This window comes from Bos javanicus, chromosome X, assembly GCF_032452875.1.
Source record: "Bos javanicus breed banteng chromosome X, ARS-OSU_banteng_1.0, whole genome shotgun sequence".
NCBI classification, from domain to species: Eukaryota; Metazoa; Chordata; class Mammalia; order Artiodactyla; family Bovidae; genus Bos; species Bos javanicus.
The window spans coordinates 94,268,138-94,274,146 of record NC_083897.1 but is presented as its reverse complement, the minus strand read 5'-3'; the positions used below and the strand labels follow the sequence as shown (position 1 = coordinate 94,274,146).

Below are 6,009 nucleotides of genomic sequence, written 5' to 3'. Positions count from 1 at the left end.
GGCAGGGATCTGGAGGTTGCTGAGAGAAACATGCACTGGGGGTCAGGAGGCCTGAGTGCCAGGGCTGGCTTCTGCCCACAGTAGCATCTCACCAGTTCCTACAATGAGAAGCACACACATACTCTCCCCATTTTGCAGATGGGGAAATTGGGGTCCAGAGTTGTGAAGCAATCCCCCAGGTCACCAGGGAGTTAATGGCTGAGTTCCAGTCTGCAGCCCTATTAGCTGTCTTGAGATTAAGCCAAGGCTACATCTGGGAGAAGGGAGAGGGGGTGCTGCTGGCCAGGGAAGGGGAGAACTGGGAGCTGAAATTCCCAGAAAGAGGTGAGGGTCCAGTTCCAGTGGAAAAGTCCTTGTCCTCAAACTCAGCTATGGGGTAGACCTGCTCTGCCAGTAAGCCCAGAAGCACATGCTCAGGGCACCTGCCAATCAGTGCCGTGAAGCTACCAGAAACAATTTCTGGAGTGATTTTGCTATTTCAGTACCAATAAGTTGTCATGAGAAAATTCCAAACTCTGTTATACTTCTTGAAACTTACGATTGCATTTGGTTTCTATATTTTAATTGAATTTGAATGGAGGATGGGGTACCATTGTCTTTTCTCTGCCACTCTGTCTCTAGTAGAAATCCTGCCCTGATCTGAGGAACTGTCAGAGAGTGGGGCTGGATTCTGTGTTCATCTGTGACTGGGTTTGCACATGTTTCTCAGTATGTTGATAGCTTTGTGTTGGGTTGCAGCCTGTGGCCCCTGGGTTTATATATCTGTGTGCATAGTTTTGTTTCTTTGTGGATGTGCAGTTCTATTGGCTTTCAAGTTCAAGCCACATTGCTGGGGGGCTGGGGGCACTATGTGCTTTCCCTTCTTTGTCTCATGGACTCTTCAAAACCAGGGGGCTGTGATTGTTATCCTATTTTCCACACAAGGAAACTGAGGCTCAGATAGATGGAGAGGCTTGCCCAGGGTCACACAGTTAGTAAGTGAGGGTGTTAGGATTTAACTGAGGTCTGTGTTACTCTTGAGCCAGATATTCCTAGTGAAGGCTTCACAACATCTTAATCCATGCAGTTTGGTCAGCAAGTGTGATCAAGCCACCCTTCTTTGGAATAGTCAAGTACCACAGGTTTTTAAATTGTTGACTTTTTTTTTTTTTTTTTAGTAAATAAGACCAGATTCAAGGTTATACCTGAAATAATGTCACTGTCATGAGCATTCAGGCACCCACTGAAGGGAAATTGGGTAGAACCCACAGCTTGCCTCATGCCACCTCAGAGGCCTGGCTTCTCCTCATTTATTAGAATCCCTTCTTGACTAGAGCTTTTGGAACTCACCCCAAAAAATTAGATTTGAATTTCAAATGTACAACAAAAATTTTTTAGTATAGCATAATACACTTTGGGGCTTCCCTGGTGGCTCAGTGGTAAAGAACCCACCTGCCAATGCAGGAGACGCAAGTTCTACCCCTGGGTTGGGAAGATCCCCTGGAGAAGGAAATGAGAACCCACTCCAGTATTCTTGCCTGGAAAATCCCATGGACAGAGGACCCTGGTGGACTACAGTCCATGGTGGTCGCTAAAAAGTCAGAAACAACTTAGCGACTAAAACAATAAACAACAGCAACAAATACATTTTTAAGTATGCATGACATATGCTTATACTAAGAAATTATTCATTGCTTATCTGAAAGTCAGACGTAACCAAGCATCCTGTATTTTATCTGGCCATCCTGTCCCTGGCCTCTCCCTCCCTTGAGCTTCCCCAGTCCCGACAGGCTGACCCCCTTGCACTTCCTGAGCCGAACTTAGCTTTTCCTGAATGAGAGTCTCTTGTCTTTGAGATTGGGAGCTCCCTGAGGGTCAGGATCAAGATTGCCTTTCGGCCTGCTGAGGGCCTGTTGGAGGGTTTGCCCCACCCCACAGCAGAGCAGGGGCTGCACCTAGGCATCCTAGGGTGCCCAGGGCATGTTTCCCATTAGCAACCAGAGATGTCTGAGCATAAGTATGTGTGCACACCCTGTGCTGCACACGTTGCATGTGGACCTGTGAGCAGCTCTGTGGTTCTCAATGGGTCTTTGCAATTTTCCTCACTGTCCCCCCACTCAGACCAGGGACCAAACCTGTGACCCCTGCAGTGAAAGCCTTTGGTCAAGTGACTTTCTATGGGGGCGTGCCCTTTGTGGCCTCTGTTCTAATGGGTACTGGGGGCTCTGGTAAACCCAGTGGTCAAGGGACAGTGCTGGTGGAAGACCTTGTCAGGTGTGTGGGTGTGGGTGCAAGTGTGAGAGAGAATATTATGGATTATCAACCATAAAAAATGGACTGGAAGATTCCCCTGGCAGTCCAGTGGTTAAAACTCCACTTCCACTGCAAGGTGCACAGGTGGGTTTTTTTTTTATTATTAATTTTAATTGGAGGATAATTGCTTTACAATATTGTGTTGGTTTCTGCCACACATCAACATGAATCAGCCACAGGTATATATAATGTCCCTTTCCTCTTAAACCTCCCTCCCACCTCCCACCCTTGGTTGTCACAGAGCACCGGGTTGAATTTGCTGCATCATACAGCAAATTCCCACTGGTTATCTATTTTACATATGGTAATGCTTTCAATATGTTTCAATGCTACTCTCTCAATAAAGGGGTGCAGGTCTCAACCCTGGTCAGGGAACTAAGATCCCATATGTCAAGCAGCTTGGCCCAAAAAAATTAATTTAATTTAAAAAATGGACTGGAGAAAATCAATGCAGGACTTAAGGGAGTGGGGATGGGATGGGGCAGTGGGAAGAGCTCTGGTATCTAGGGCAGGGGAAGACCTCCCCTGGGAGCTCCCTGAAGGCAGAGATAGAATTTTCACCTTCTCCAGCACCTAGTCTAGTAGGATCAGAGCAGGGCTCAGAAGTATTCGGGAGACTAAACTAAACCAAGGGAAGCCAGAGAGTTCAGCATGGTCGTGAGGGGCCATAGAGAACTAGCTGGGAAGCTTCTATTTTCCCCATGGGCAATGGGGAGTTCATGGCAGGTTCTTATGCAGATAAGTGGTATGACTTGAGCTGGAGGTCCGTTAGCCACTTACAGGGAGCAACACGTGGAGCCATGGGGGACACTAAGGGGAAACATAGGAGGAGACAGGAAAATGTAGGCAGAGGAACATGGAGGGAACACTGCAATAGGAAAGAGAGGGATCTTCTATCTTCTTCCCTCAGTGGAGCCCTGCCTGGTTCTTGGCCAGGCTCAGGCTCCTGAATTGAAACCCTGTTGTCATAATCTGTGGGCAGGCTTGGGGGTGTTGTTCTCACCAGCTGCACTGGCTCCTGACTTTCTGAAGCACTGGGGCACACCTCTGCCCCTGTAGGTTCCCCTCTTTCCCAGCTACCTCTTGGAAAGCAGAGTTAAGAAGTCTGGTCTCAGATCAGTCTGCTGCAAGTCTGTCACTGACTTGCTTTGTGACCTTGGGCAAGTCACTGCTCCTCTCACTGCCTTCGTCTCTTTGCTAGAATCTGCCCCTCTCACCTAGGAATCCAGGGTGTCCCTGAATATATCAGTCCCATTCTGCAGGGCTGCCTGCAAGGAGACAGAGAGAAAGGAGAGGCAAGCTCACCTGTGAGCTCCCAGGTGAAGTGGGTGGGAAGGGAGCAGAGAGTGAGCCAGAGCAGGGCCACAGAGGGTGGCATGGTTACCCTATCCCCAGGACAAACAGTGGAGAGAGAGAGAGGGGTCCTAACTAGAGAGGGGCTTGACCACCCTGGATGGACTGGGCAGGGAGGGCTTACCCAGGGAGGCCTGCCTTCTTTGAGGTATGGAGACAGGGCCAGGTGAGTGCCTCCAGGCCCAAGGAGGCAGACAAAAGGTACCTGCTGGGACCCTGGCACCCGTGTGTGTTACCCTGAGAGGGGTCTGCATGGTGGGGTGTCTGGCTTTGCTCTGTGGATCTCTGGACCTCTCAGCTGTTCTCTCTCTGTCTTTCACTTTCTCTGGCCATGTGGTCTCTCAAAGTATGTCTCTGTATGTGCCGCCCTCAAGGTGATTCATCCTCCATCAACCCCACGCCCAGGGGGAGGGCAGGGCAGGACCAGGCCAGGATATGCTGAGCAGAGCAGGGTAAGCAGCCCAGCTGAGCTGAGAGGAGCACCTCCTCCCTCCCAGCCAGGGCCCTGCCTGCTATGGGAAAGGAAGTGAGGAAACTGCACCCAAAGCCAGGTACTGAGTGGGGGAGGGGGGCTCAGCCCAGGGCCTAGGGCACCTTGTTCCTTCAGGGCTGGGAGGGGACCATGGCCTGAGACCCCCAGGTCTTTGTGACTGGATTGTGGCCTGATGGAGTCAGAGACCCTGGGAACCTGTTGGAACCCTGTAGGTTGGGCTACTCCCTCCCTCCAGGACTAGGAGACCTGAAATTTCCTGCTCCTCTTTTTGCCTGTGACCCAGTAGAGTATTTCTGTGTTGTAGCTGTATGTTTTTGCAACAGAGGCTGCATGTGACACCATGACTATATAGACCAGGAGGCAAGTGTCGTGTGTATACCTCAGCCCCTAAGACCCAGGGGCTCCACGGACATGTTTGTTTCATGAGTATGACATAGTAAGTTACGCCATGTGTGATTGTGTGTCTGTGATTTTGGGTACATGGTGGCAGGTGACTTTGTATTGTTTAGTCATTGTGCAAGGTTGTGTATGACATGGTATAATAACCCCCGATGGCTATAGTCTTGTGACTGTGTGAACCATTTGCAGGTGTAAACCTGTAACACCATATCCTGGTGTGTATGACACTGTGGCCCTGAGATTGTGAGATACGGTGTAAATGGCACTGTATATCTTTGTGACTCAGTGGAACCATATTTGAGGAGTATATAAGTGGGTATACGATGGTAAGTGGTTAGGTGATTGTTATATGAGCCTATGTGTGAAATTGTAGATTTGCCACTGTGTGACATGTCTTTGTGACTGTGCATGGCCATGTTTGACAGTGCATGTAATACTGTGAGGGTGTATGATAATATGTGAAGTTGTGACTGTGGATCTTTGTGACTTTGTGTGACCAGGCTTTCAGAAGCGTTTTGGCACGATTGGATGTTTGAATTTTGTGTCCCCAAAGTTCAGTGAAACAGTGTGAATAACACCTGTGTCTCTGTGACTGAGTGAACCCATTTGTGACTGGTCACGTATGAAACTGTGACACAGGGTAACAGACTCTCGGTGGCTATGAGAGGTCATGTGACTGTGGCATGGCAAAATTGGCACCATGTGTGGGTGTGAGTTCTGGGGGCTCTTGGCTGCCACTCCCTCTCTTGTCCTGACACCTATTTGCTGCATCCTTCCCTACACAATGGTCTTTCATAGCTCTCTTCTGCCCACAGGCTGGTCACCCAGCTCATCAAACTGCCATCCGGGGCTTGCCCTCTCTACTCTGCTTCCTCCCTGACTTCTCTATCATCTGAGACCTGCCACACACAGATCCCTGCCACACTCTTTCCCTTAGAATGTGTCATCTCTGGGTGCAGAGGTCCCCTCACACCTCCCAGATCAGTCTTCTCACCTCAGGGTGACCATCATCTCCCCCAGGACCAAAGACAGAGGTGGGTTTAGGGACCCCACAGTGAAGGAAGAGGGACAATGCAGAAAGGCCTCACTTTACTGAATTTTTTTGCCTGGTGTCCTAAAGATGTTCCTGTAACCTGAACTCTGTGTGCTGGCTGTGTGTGGGTGTGTGTAGGTGTGGAAATAGAGGAGGATAGTACAGATTAGTGAGAAGCTTGGATTTTAAGAAGCAAAACTTTTATTCATGAAATATAATTTCATTATTTTCAGCTATATAAAATTGTAGAAAAGGGAGTCCAGATATCCTCAGGAACTGAAGAGAAAATGTGAAGAACGGTTTAGGCTCAGCATCTCACTATGACTATATAAAAAACGGTGCAAGCATGTACACAAACCATAGGCTTCTCGTGCCTGCCCCCAGCCTGGTTAAACTCCCTAGTAATGATGCCTGCTGACATACAAGAAATCAATGTACT

The 6,009-nt window shown here is 49.0% G+C and overlaps 1 protein-coding gene across 2 annotated transcripts in view; it reads left to right on the top strand.

Moving 5' to 3' along the window:
- Positions 1 to 6,009, top strand: part of FGD1 (FYVE, RhoGEF and PH domain containing 1) — a 38,306-nt gene that overhangs the window by 12,207 nt on the left and 20,090 nt on the right. The gene's annotated exons all lie outside the window — the stretch shown is intronic.